This window comes from Lepisma saccharinum, chromosome 17 (assembly GCF_977018435.1).
Source record: "Lepisma saccharinum chromosome 17, izLepSacc3.1, whole genome shotgun sequence".
Lineage (NCBI taxonomy): Eukaryota > Metazoa > Arthropoda > Insecta > Zygentoma > Lepismatidae > Lepisma > Lepisma saccharinum.
This window is the reverse complement of record NC_139245.1, coordinates 62,490,566-62,502,298: the sequence shown is the minus strand read 5'-3', so window position 1 is coordinate 62,502,298 and position 11,733 is coordinate 62,490,566. Positions and strand designations below refer to the sequence as shown.

Below are 11,733 nucleotides of genomic sequence, written 5' to 3'. Positions count from 1 at the left end.
CATAATTCATCTCCAAGAAATGGAGCACAGATTTTTGCACTGGAAGTTGTAAGATACTTGTTTTACACAGTAACAAGTGAATTTTCTGTCGCTTCCGAAGCTCGTGCTAGGTTGACGGGACGAGCAGAAGCCCCGCCTCCACGCATTTCTAAGCGATGACGTCAGAGGACCTCCTGTCTGTGGAGAGAACGTTTTCAAATCTGTGACGTAGGAGGTGAATTTCAGCTGTTTTTGAAGGCGTGTTTCTCGAGAACCGAAACAAATATCGCCGAGATATTTTGCACATCTCATGTTTGTGTCATTATCTGTAAATTGAATGGATTTAAAACGTTTTTCATGTCAAAGTGGAAATGTCCATTGTCGAATCAATGAAAATACCGCCCTTGTGCAACAACTATGGCTGATAAGAAATCTGGAAACAACATCTAACAATGTGGGCAAGTTTGGCCGAAACAAAGAACATCTGTAGCTTCATGCTGTTGTGTCAACACTAAATCCCATTGCTTTCGCAGAAGCGAATCAAGATAAATCATTTTTTTTTAGTCGATACAGGTAGATATTGGAATGTGCAATTGCTCATTAATATGTGTGCTGCCACCTACACACCCCTAATGCCAGAGAAGACGCAACAAAGAGAACTGGCAACGTTGCAGATCTTCCGCTTATTTGGTACAAAAATAATAATTATAAATCTCCGCGAGAGAAAATTATAATTTATGATTTTGAGATGTGGTGGAAGAAATTTAGTGAAATCCTTACTCAAGATAGTAGGCGATGATCTGTCTACATTTCCTGTACCGAGAACAAATGTTCGCAGTTCAAAGAAGAAAAAGTCTTTGTTTTGCTTTTCAAATTTAGACACAGCTTAATCTATGCGTGGAAAGCAACTCAAACAAGATAAGGTAAGAGTCTGTATTAGATGATGTTTTTCCTAAGGGATATGTTTCATATATCGTTGGAAAGCTTATTGTACAAGGAATGAAAAAAACATGAATCCTGATGCGAGGAAAAGCAACGATGTACGAGGAAATCTAGAAAATCCGTTGTCCGGATATGCAGAATTGAACGTAAGGAGGGATTTTTTGATGAATAGAGTGCTAATGGAACCTAACCTAACCTTGTAGGCATACCTCGTCCCCATGCATGGTTCGTGGTGCTACCCGTGCATGGTTTTTGAGGCTAGCGTGAATGGTTCGTGGGGCTATCGTAAGCAGAAACCGGAAAGAAGGAAAAAAACAAAAGGGTACTACTTGACTATACGTGAGACACCTATCAATGATTTATTTCGCAATTTTTTACATTGCTAAGGTACTTTTCTGCTTTGTGGAACATTTCTTTAGGTGAAATAATGAATTTCTAACGAAAATAATGTATATTTCTTAGATTAACAAGTACTTACTGTTGTTCCTTATTTCCACACACAATATGGCGATAGCTTACCCGTTCGTCTTGTGTTGTTCCAGTGTTTTGTCGATTTGGAGTGTGCATGCAGTGTTGTAACCTTGTTCACCGAAAAATACCTAAATTTAAAAATAAATAAAAACATTTCATGAAATTTTTTCACCAAAAAAATTGAATTTTTGACATAGAGTAATTATTAAACCATTGACCTTAGCCCCAAAAAAACATTGATGTTAGCCCCACAAACCATCCACGGGTAGCCCCAAAAACCATTGACGTTATCCCCACAAACCATTGACTTTAGCCCAAAAATTCACGATAGCCTGACGAACCATCACGGGGATGAGGTATGCCTACTAGGTTAGGTCTGTTAGGTTACGTTCCATTAGCACTCCTTTTGTTCAATTTAGCATATACGGACAACATCGGTTTTTCTCGATGAAAGAAAATACATGGAGTTCTTTTAATTTTAACCTTCCATGTCCTGCATTCCACTTCTTTCTTCAAGATTCCATGTTGAATTACAAATTCCACGACATCTTCCAAACCTGGCAACAACTTCACGACGCATCTTTGACACGTCATCTTGTTGCGATAACACAGTGTGGTTTGAAACGCTTGACTACGTGGTTTACGCATTGTGCTCTCATGCAGAAAGCAAATGGCAGCAGCAGCAATAGCACGAGGGAAATAGATTTTCATAGAAAACCACATGCATTCGCATTAAAATGGATAAAAACTACATTCCCAAACATCAACAACGCTACAGAAAATGATTTGTGTAAGTACTTTCTCCTGTAAATTTGAAGAAATCCATCTCCGGTAAAATAAAGTGTTACCAAAAAAAGTACTTACCAAAAGAAATGTCGCAGTCTGGAAACAAGTGGAACAATAATGGTTTTCAACGATGCACCAAATTGTTACTTGGGATAAATGTATTTTACACTATCTATAAGTTTTTGGAACTTCTTTTTTTTTTTTTTTTTCCAAATCCATACTCCTTTTCCATTAGAACTCTACTAAGTGGTCCGCAAGAGAATCTGAAGGAACTTTTTTGTTTTGGAAGAAAACCTTAGCCACTCGCCAAATGGAATCAATCCGTTGTGTATTTATTCTCTGCACAACATATCCTGTACCATGCCCCGATTTTTGACATTGAAACCTTCCTACAACTCCATAATTTACTTCCAGAATCATCTTGCACAGTGGCGCAGTAACGGGGGGTTACAAGGGTACATTGTACCCCCTCAAATTTTTGAAGGGGGTACTGTACCCCCTAAATCTGAAAATCCCGTTGTACCCCCTGTACTCCTCTAGATAATTTGACAGACGCAAGGTGCTACTGTTGAAGGAACATATTTTCAATTCGCTCAATAAAAAAGGTTCAAGTACCTAGGTATATTGTTTATAACTTACAAGCATTATTTAATTTATCTTACTTAGCTACCACAGAAATTCAAGCCATTGTAAACTTATTCTACTACATTGTGCTTGCTACTATGTAGTTAGTTCATTGACCTGTGTGGAATCCTCCTCACCCCCTTTAATCTCACCCTGCATTAAAAATCAATAGCTGTATCTTTGTTCACAATTTTCACATTTCAAACTCCTGATATTCAGTTTCGTTAAATTCAAAATGAGCCCATGAAAAAGGTCCAGAGCTTTATATTTTTCAGAATTGTTATCTGGTTAAAATCTGTTTTTAAAATGACCATAAATACTAAAAAAAACAAAGAAAAAAATATTTAAGCCAATTTTTAATTTAAAAAAACAATAGGAAATTCGTGTGCTGTTCTAAAATGGAATATTTTCGATGCCTTCACATTATACCTATAGGTACTACCTTTGAAGTAGTATAAGCGTAGTATATACATGCGCACACGCGTTAGTGTGTGTGTGTGTGTATATATATATATATATATATATATATATATAAATAAATCCCGGTATCATTACGGCAACCACTATACTCTGCAGGAGTGTGGCAACCACTGGAAATCTTTGAGTATACTCGTTTTTTAACGTGTATATTTATATATCATATCGTACTGAGAAGCCTGTTTAACTTTATTTGTAAAATTTGGATAAATCTCTAGTAAATTCACTCCGATATCATTGTGAAGGCCATTCGCACCACTATCATTGTAACACCCAATGTATATATTTGTTATTTTGCTATCATTGTGGAACCATTGCAGCAACACTGCTACCAACTGTTGAATATCATACTTTTTGTCCCCGGCTTTGGTTATCAGTTGACATCACGTCTGTTCGTAATGAAAGACAAAGCAGCTTGACAAATATATTGTAATGATGGCCACGAAGAAGGAGAAAAAGAAGAAGAAGAAATTAGCTGAAAGATGCTCGTATGATTTAATGTGGTGTACTGTTGTGTCAATGAAACCTTTTGAGCTTGCCTTTTGAGCATAGCTGGAGTGAGTTGAAGGATGATTTGCGAAATTATTTCCCTCGCACTCGAGCATTGGAATTTTACATAGCATTAAATCGGAACAGTTCCGCATTGTGTATTTCAGGCTTGTATAAATACTGAACTTGTGTTGCAATTTGCAGGAATAAGTACCAATCGTCATGAAATGGCATATCTTATGGTGTATGGTACCTCAACGAAATCAATATCAAACATATTCAATACTTAAAAGGTCATTGTGTGGTATGTAGAGACTGTAATGTTCCTACAAATTACTTATGTTTGCAACCCACGAAACTGAAAAAGTGCCATATATTTGCAGAAAATAAATATTCCGAGTGAAAAATACGGTGAAGTGCACCACGAAAGTGAAAAAGTGCAATATAATTGGAAAAATAAATATTCCGAGTGAAAAATAGTGAAGTGCACCATTTACATTTATTATAGAATTGAGAAGGTATGTAGTAATTTGCACAAGATAAGCATGTTAATTGCAAACAATTATGCGCAGCAATTATAATTCTACTGTACAGTTTTCGTTATCATGGTTGATTCATTCTTGTGGTTTTCATGAACGGTATTTGTACTCGGTGTTATTGAAGATCTCTTGTTCACGAAGTTTTATTAAATTATGTGCTAGTTATTTCAGAAGAAAAGGAAAATTTGTAAACATCCAAACTAACTTTTTTTAAAAAATACATATGGAGGATACTCACTGCTAAAAATCTGTAGTTTCCAATCTGTAATTATATTTATCTTGAGACTTTATCTTCCTTAAAATCCTAAATAAACTTAGTGAATTTTTTCATCCACAGTTGCATTATTTTCTCTTGTAATTAGTTCTTCTTCATGCAAAAAGTATGACAATAATACACTAAAAAAGTGGGAATCAAGTGGGAAAATGTAACATTATATTTCATGTCATGTATGTAGCTGAACGTTTAAGGGAAACGTGCCCTTTCAAGGATGTTTTAATTTTGAAATCATGGTAAAATTCTGTCCCATAGGAGACGCCTGGAAATCATCGAATTTCGCATATGTTACATTTGTACTTACTTATTATGCATTGCTAAACGTCGTCTGCATGTTTTTTTTGCTGTATTCACTTCAAAAACTTCGATTTCTGACAGTATTCTTCGATGCGTTTTCACTTACGTTACGCAGAACATAGCGACCAAATTTTGACGACCGTTGTCTGTGATGGACCACAAACCATTGGCGCTAGCTCCACACACCATTGGCACTAGCCCCACACAGCATTGGCATTAGCCCACAAATCATCTACAGGTAGCCCCACGCACCATTCGCAGGAATGAGGTATGCCTATGAGGTTAGGTTAGGTTCTATTAGCATAAATACAAAACAAAAAAATTCCCGTAACCCCCCCCCAAAAAAAATTGGCACTAGCCCCACAAACCATTGGCGTTAGCCCCACACACTATTGACATTAGCCCCACAGACGATCCACGGGTAGCCCCACGCACCATTCACTGGATCGAGGTATGCCTACGAGGTTAGGTTAGGTTCCATTAGCATAAATACAAAACAAATTTACAGATTTTCGTGTTAATCAGAAAAAAACACACAGACTATGTTCAGCAATGCATAATAAGTAAGTACAAATGTAACATACATGAAATTCGATGATTTCCAGGCATCTCCTATGGAGCAGAATTTTACCGAAATCATTTGTGAAAAACTGGAAGATTTTTTTTTAAAATGGAATTAGATGGAATGAAGGTGTTTTGATATTTTATACCGTTGACCTGTTTTGTTGTGTGTTTATTTTAGAAGGGCACATGTCACAACACCCTTTTATTTTAAAATATTCCTTTGGTAAACAATTTCAAAGTTTTACATTCTGTAAATACTAGAAGAATGCTCAACACTACTCAGCTGGCTTATGTAAATAGTATGTGTGAACACAAATGCCCAAAAAGATGAGATACGTCCTTTTTACCAGTAACTGCACACTGGACCAGCATTGGAATTAACTTTTTATCTGTATTAGCACTTTCAAGCAAGGCTTTGAACTCAATTTAGCCAACACTGGACTTATACCACTTTCCCTTCTCTTCTCTCCCCCAACATGATAAATTTTTTACCAATTCTCTTAGCAGGAAGACTAATTTTTGTAGAATTTTGGCAATCATTGTTACACAAAATTTGAACCTTCATCAAAGTAGTGAGCACTGTTTGGATTTCTAAAAATGGGTAAAATTATCGCAAAGTTAAAACACTTTTCAAAGACATTCCTGTACAGTTTTTAATGGTCATTGATATTTCTTCTTGTGAAAGAAACACATTCCCAGTTAATTACGATGTGTTTCTAACGCCAGAAACCATCTACGGATAGCCCCACACACCATTCACAGAGACGAGGTATGCCTACGAGATTAGGTTAGGCCTGTTGGGTTAGGTTCCATCAGCATAAAAATACATTACGATGTGTTTCTAACGCCACAAACCATCCACGAATAGCCCCAAGCACCATTCACGGAGACGAGGCATGCCTACGAGGTTAGGTTAGGTTCCATTAGCATTAAAATACATGATTTTCCTCTTAAATTAAGTTATTTTGCTTCTGAAAGTTTGCGTTCGAAAAGAATACACTTCCATAAACATAGGAGAGTCCACAGAAATGTGTTAAGGTAAGTAGTTTCTTGTGTAAAACGTAAGAAAACTGTTTTAACTCTGCGATAATTTTACCGAAAAATGTTATTGGTAAAATTCTTGATGACGGCGAACACTATTTCTACAGAAGAAATTACTTAGCAAGTTTCTGTACCATTTGTGATGTTTCTTGATGTTATTCCTGTAGAGTGTATTGTGTTTAACATGAAAATCGGTATATTTGCTTTCTATTTATGCTAATGAAACCTAACAGGCCTAACCTAACCTCGTAAGCATACCTCGTCTCCGTGAATGGTGCATGGGGCTACCCGTGGGTGGTTTGTGGGGCTACAAAATCGATTCTTGTTTCGCGATTAAACGTGATTCCCATGTTAAAGAATGTTTCGCAATGCATAATAGGCGAATTCCGATGGAAAAAAATAGAAAACTAACGTGGGAAACGTGCTCACCGTCATCAACAGTTTTAATATGTTATTTATGTTTTAAAAACTTATAAATTACCGTATTCAAGTATGCACGCTTCCCATGGAAAATGTATTTTCCGTTGACAAGTGACTAAGTAATTTTTACACATAAAATGTTTCTGAAATTGAAACGTGTGTTTATTTTTAACTTCAGGCAAGCAACCTAACCACACTAAATGAGCATTGTAAGTGTTAGATAGGGATGCATTCTGACTTTAGCGCTACAGAAAAATCTTCAAACACTAAGGGTGCCGTGAAACCATGCTCTACAGCTTGTTAGTCTATGCCTAACGATTTATTATGTGTATATTTTTTTATCAATATAATGTTCCACACTTTTGCGAGTATTGGTAAATGCATAATTATTAGATTTATCATCATATGCAAACAATTTTAGGCAAAAATGTTGCCCCACCTGTAAAGTTAGTGTTATTTGATGCTACGTGCATGTTGTGCTGTACTTTACAAATGCTTTCTTTTGTTTCATAAAGTGGCACACATTTCCACTGCTGAACTATATAAAATGTGCGACATTATGTGAACAGGAGTGTACCAAACACATATGCTTTGAATTTGAGATTTAAGTCCACTTTTATGTTCAGTTAAACTAATTGGGACTTGACCAACAGTTTAAATTGGGAGTGGGATCTGAACCATTTAAGACTCAAACGGATATCAAGCCCTTGATTACAAAGTGACGGTGTTACCAGTATGCCACTGACGAAACCCTTACATATGCTTTGATCAATGAAAATGTTCAGTGAATGAAACAAAAGAAACCTAACCTTTTCATTTGTACATCCAGTACTGTTTTGCATTTAAAATATAATTTTCTATAGTTTGACGAGTGTTGACTTTTTCCCCTCTGCGACCTTTCAATTACTAATTTAGTCAGCAATACAGGGTTATTAGAACAATGGTTGCAAATTTGACTTCATGCTGCGACACCTTTAAGGGTCAGAGTATGCCTGCCAAGCAGATTCTTGTTGGTGACACATGCATCAATTTCTATACAGGTTGGCATGTTTAAAACTACTTGTTCTAAACATTTAAAACACAAAACTTTGTTTTCTTTTAAAATACTTTAAACATTTCAAGCACACTGCTGTAAGCATGTTTTTTCAACTTTGTCTTGTTTAAAACATATTTTGAAACTTGATATTTGAAATTTTGTTGTTTTACTTATCCTTAATCTCTGTTATTTAATTTACTGTGCACAGACATTGGCCAAATATGTATCCATTTCACAAAGAAACATGCCATTATGACTACCTGTAGGTTACATTTAAACACGTGAATAGTGTTGTTCCGCACTCATTGTTTATTGTTGTTAATGCGATTTGTTTGCATCCACAATAAAATGTGATATTTGGGAAAACAGTAAAACAACTACAGAGATTGATTTGCTTTATTTTAATTGCTTTCATGCCACTTCTGGCTAATTTGAGAAGATGAGGGTGAGTGACGATATGATGAAGGGACACTCACAAACATCCATGCCTAAGCTGGGATTCTAACCCGGGACCCCTGGTGTCGTAGCACGATGTGCTAATCACTTCAACACACGTGTCGGCCACTAGAGTTAGAGTGGGGACTGACAACCGTGGATTAACTAAACCTTGAGCCTACATGTAAGATTTAAAAGTAATGTAAATAGATATTTTAAGAAGTTCTTCAAATGTTTTCCGTGTAACTAGAAATGCAGTCCTTCCTTGCATGATAAACATATTACTTATCAGAAATGTATTCTTGGCACTCTGTTTAAAACACATAGCTATTTTTTCTTTTACCAAAGTTTAAAACACATTTGTGGGACTGATACATGGATGAACAGTTTTGTTCTGCACTCAATGTACATTCCCCTTCCTGTAAAATGACACAAACTTTGTAGGGTTGTACAGTTAATGAATGTGTCACTTTATCTGAACTGGAATGTACATTATTGTTAATGTTTTTTGTTTTTTTTGCATTCACAATAAAATGTGTGGTATTTCCGGCAACAGAGTGGCTAGTACAGGGATAGAGTGGATCCTGGTAACTGTGGATTAGTTGAACATTCTCAACAGCCAACATGGAAGACTTAAAAGTATAACGTAAGTATTTTAAGAAGATACTCGGGTGTTTACATTATAACTAGAAACACAGTCTTTCCTTGGATGATTAACCCTAAACAGCTAAAGTGGAAAATCAGTAACAGTAACGCTAAAGCTAAGGCATTCTCATTTTGACGACCTTATTCTTTGGCTTTATTGGCTACCAACATAATTTATTTCCGATAGTAACAAACAAAAAAGTTTTGACATGATTTAACGTTCATAGTTGCATTAAAAACAGCAATTTGTTTGGTATTTTCCACATATTGCTTTGGAACAAAGACTGCAATACATTTTTGTTGTACCCTCTTTTCCTTTGATGGTTATCACAGGTTATTTGGAAGATTGATACATTGATGCTGTGGTGTGAGTTGTCTAAAGCAACAAAACACATATTTTTAGTTTTGTTCTGAAAAACAATTTTTTTTTTACCTTGTTGAAACAAAAAATAGATATGGCAAATTTGGTTACATTAAAGCCAATGCCTCGTCACAATGACTACCCACATAAAATAATATCAAATAATTTGTCAACTAGACAGAAATTGAACCCAGACAGTATCACTCCCTCTTTCAGAGTTTAAGGTCAGTTGAAAGTATCGAGGGTGCCAAGTATATCATGTGGTAAGAAAAGGTGGAAGGGGGGATACCTTTTTGTATTTACTAGTCTTCATTTTGATAAAGCTTTATCTTTTTGGGTTAACAGATAATTATCTGAATATGTTTTCTTGGCATTATGTTTTAAACATTATTTTCTTCATGGTCAAACGGCCTCCCCGATGGCACAGTGGTAGCGTCATTGCCTTGTAATCAAGGGGTACCGGGTTCGATACCCATTGCAAGCACATAGTGGTTCAGATCCCACTTTAAACTGTAGGTCCAGTCCCGATTAGCCTTACTGTGCATAAAGTGGACTTAGAGCACCAAATCAACCAACCAACCAATCTTCGTGGTTTAAAATAATTTAAGAAAACAAGGAAAGTTGTTTCTTCATTAAAAAATGCGAACCCTGCTTTTATAGCTGCAATTATCTGGTATTCTTGACTTAAAAATGACAATTTTTGTTAACTTTTCCACTTGGAGTTTTTAAGTCTAGTCTATGTATAGTACAGCTAATTGGGACTGGACCTACAGTTCAAAGTGGGATCCAAACCACTTGTGCCTCCGCCAGGTATCAAACAACTTTAGCACTTATTGAAAACATTGAGTTACATAAAAATATGTCACTCTGTCCTACCTGTAATTATTAAATTGCTGATGGGCAATTGTTACTTCTTGTGTATTTCACAAATAGTGATTATATCGCTAATATTTGAAAAAATCTTAAAAGCTGTGCCTTGATTTAAAAACTACTTTCTCCTGCTAAGACAAATTTCATAAGAATGATGTAAATTATAAATGTACATTGTTTCAGAAAATTTCAGCCACAGCACATGCTGAAAACATAATATTTTGTTAATGAAAGTAGAAGCTATTCATAACTTGCAGTCACTCAACACTTCTTTGTCAGCCACCATGGATGAGAGATATTTCAGCATTGGGGATTCCTTATGGTTGTCTGTTAACCTGTATCAGAACAAGAACATTTTTGCAAGTATTCTTGTGAAAGTGATTCATTAACTATATACATAATAAACAACTATATGTACAGACTAAATTCCCTGCAATGTGTAAAACTTAGTAAACTCTACAAAGTGTGTTGTTCTACCACCTTGAGCTACCTTGAAAACAACGATACCATATGAGTGAAAAAGTGTTGTGAACATTTTCATTTTACACAAATAATTTGTATTGAAGTTTATATTTTGACTCACAATAAAGTTTATGTATCACAACACAAACCTATCTATACTTAAGTTTACACTACGACACCACAACGTGAAAAAAACAAAACAAAAAAAATGTTGGCCAAACCTTGGAAACGGCCAAAATTACCAGTGCTTTATGTTCGTATATTTGGTAAACCATTTTTAGTATGGTTGGTCGAATGTCGAGCCAACTACTTTTCGCTAGTTGGGATACCACAATATTTTGTGAATTTCTTATGATGAACACAAGAAGAAAACAACTTCAAAAGTTCCAGAACCTTTATTCCCAGAAACAAGTCGGATTAGAAGCAACCCCCTTTTTTAGCACAGCTAGCACAATTTCAGTGTAACATAAAATTGCATTTTATTCTTAAACAAACACTGCATCCGAAGCATAAAATTTGCAATGTTTAACGTTTTTTTGTAAGTATAATATTTTCTCTTAGATATATTAACGATTTTCAATAGGCCGTAATAATTTTCAGTTACATTATTGTTGTTGAAACATTGCTTACAGAGAAAATAAGGAACTGTTGTGTGTACATAAATTATCAATTCTTGACTTGAGAAATGTTGCGAGAATGCATATCCAGTGTTTGTTTCAGAACATTCTTAATTTTGTTACAAGTGGAAAACATCAATCATTATGCAAAATTAACAGAAAATATTTAAATTGGAACAGGTGACATTACAAGTGTCGACAACATACATAATGGCTTACACAGTAGAAATTTTAATCATAGTTTCTGCAAGAAAATCACATTCTTCAATACAATATGTACTATGAAAATGATATAATGCATATTTGCACAGATATTTTCTATAATTTGTCCCTTACTTGCTACAGTTCTAATTAGAACTGATCTACAAAATTTTTATTTCAATGATATTCCAGGATATCATGTT

General features: G+C 35.3%; 1 protein-coding gene across 1 annotated transcript in view; it reads left to right on the top strand.

Moving 5' to 3' along the window:
* Nucleotides 1-811: 811 nt before the first annotated feature.
* The window catches only part of LOC146001326 (uncharacterized), a 49,925-nt gene continuing 39,003 nt past the window's right edge, over nucleotides 812-11,733 (top strand). Inside the window, exon 1 of the mRNA XM_083138639.1 lies at nucleotides 812-902. The gene's annotated coding sequence lies outside the window, so the exon portion shown is untranslated. The remainder of the gene's footprint in view (nucleotides 903-11,733) is intronic.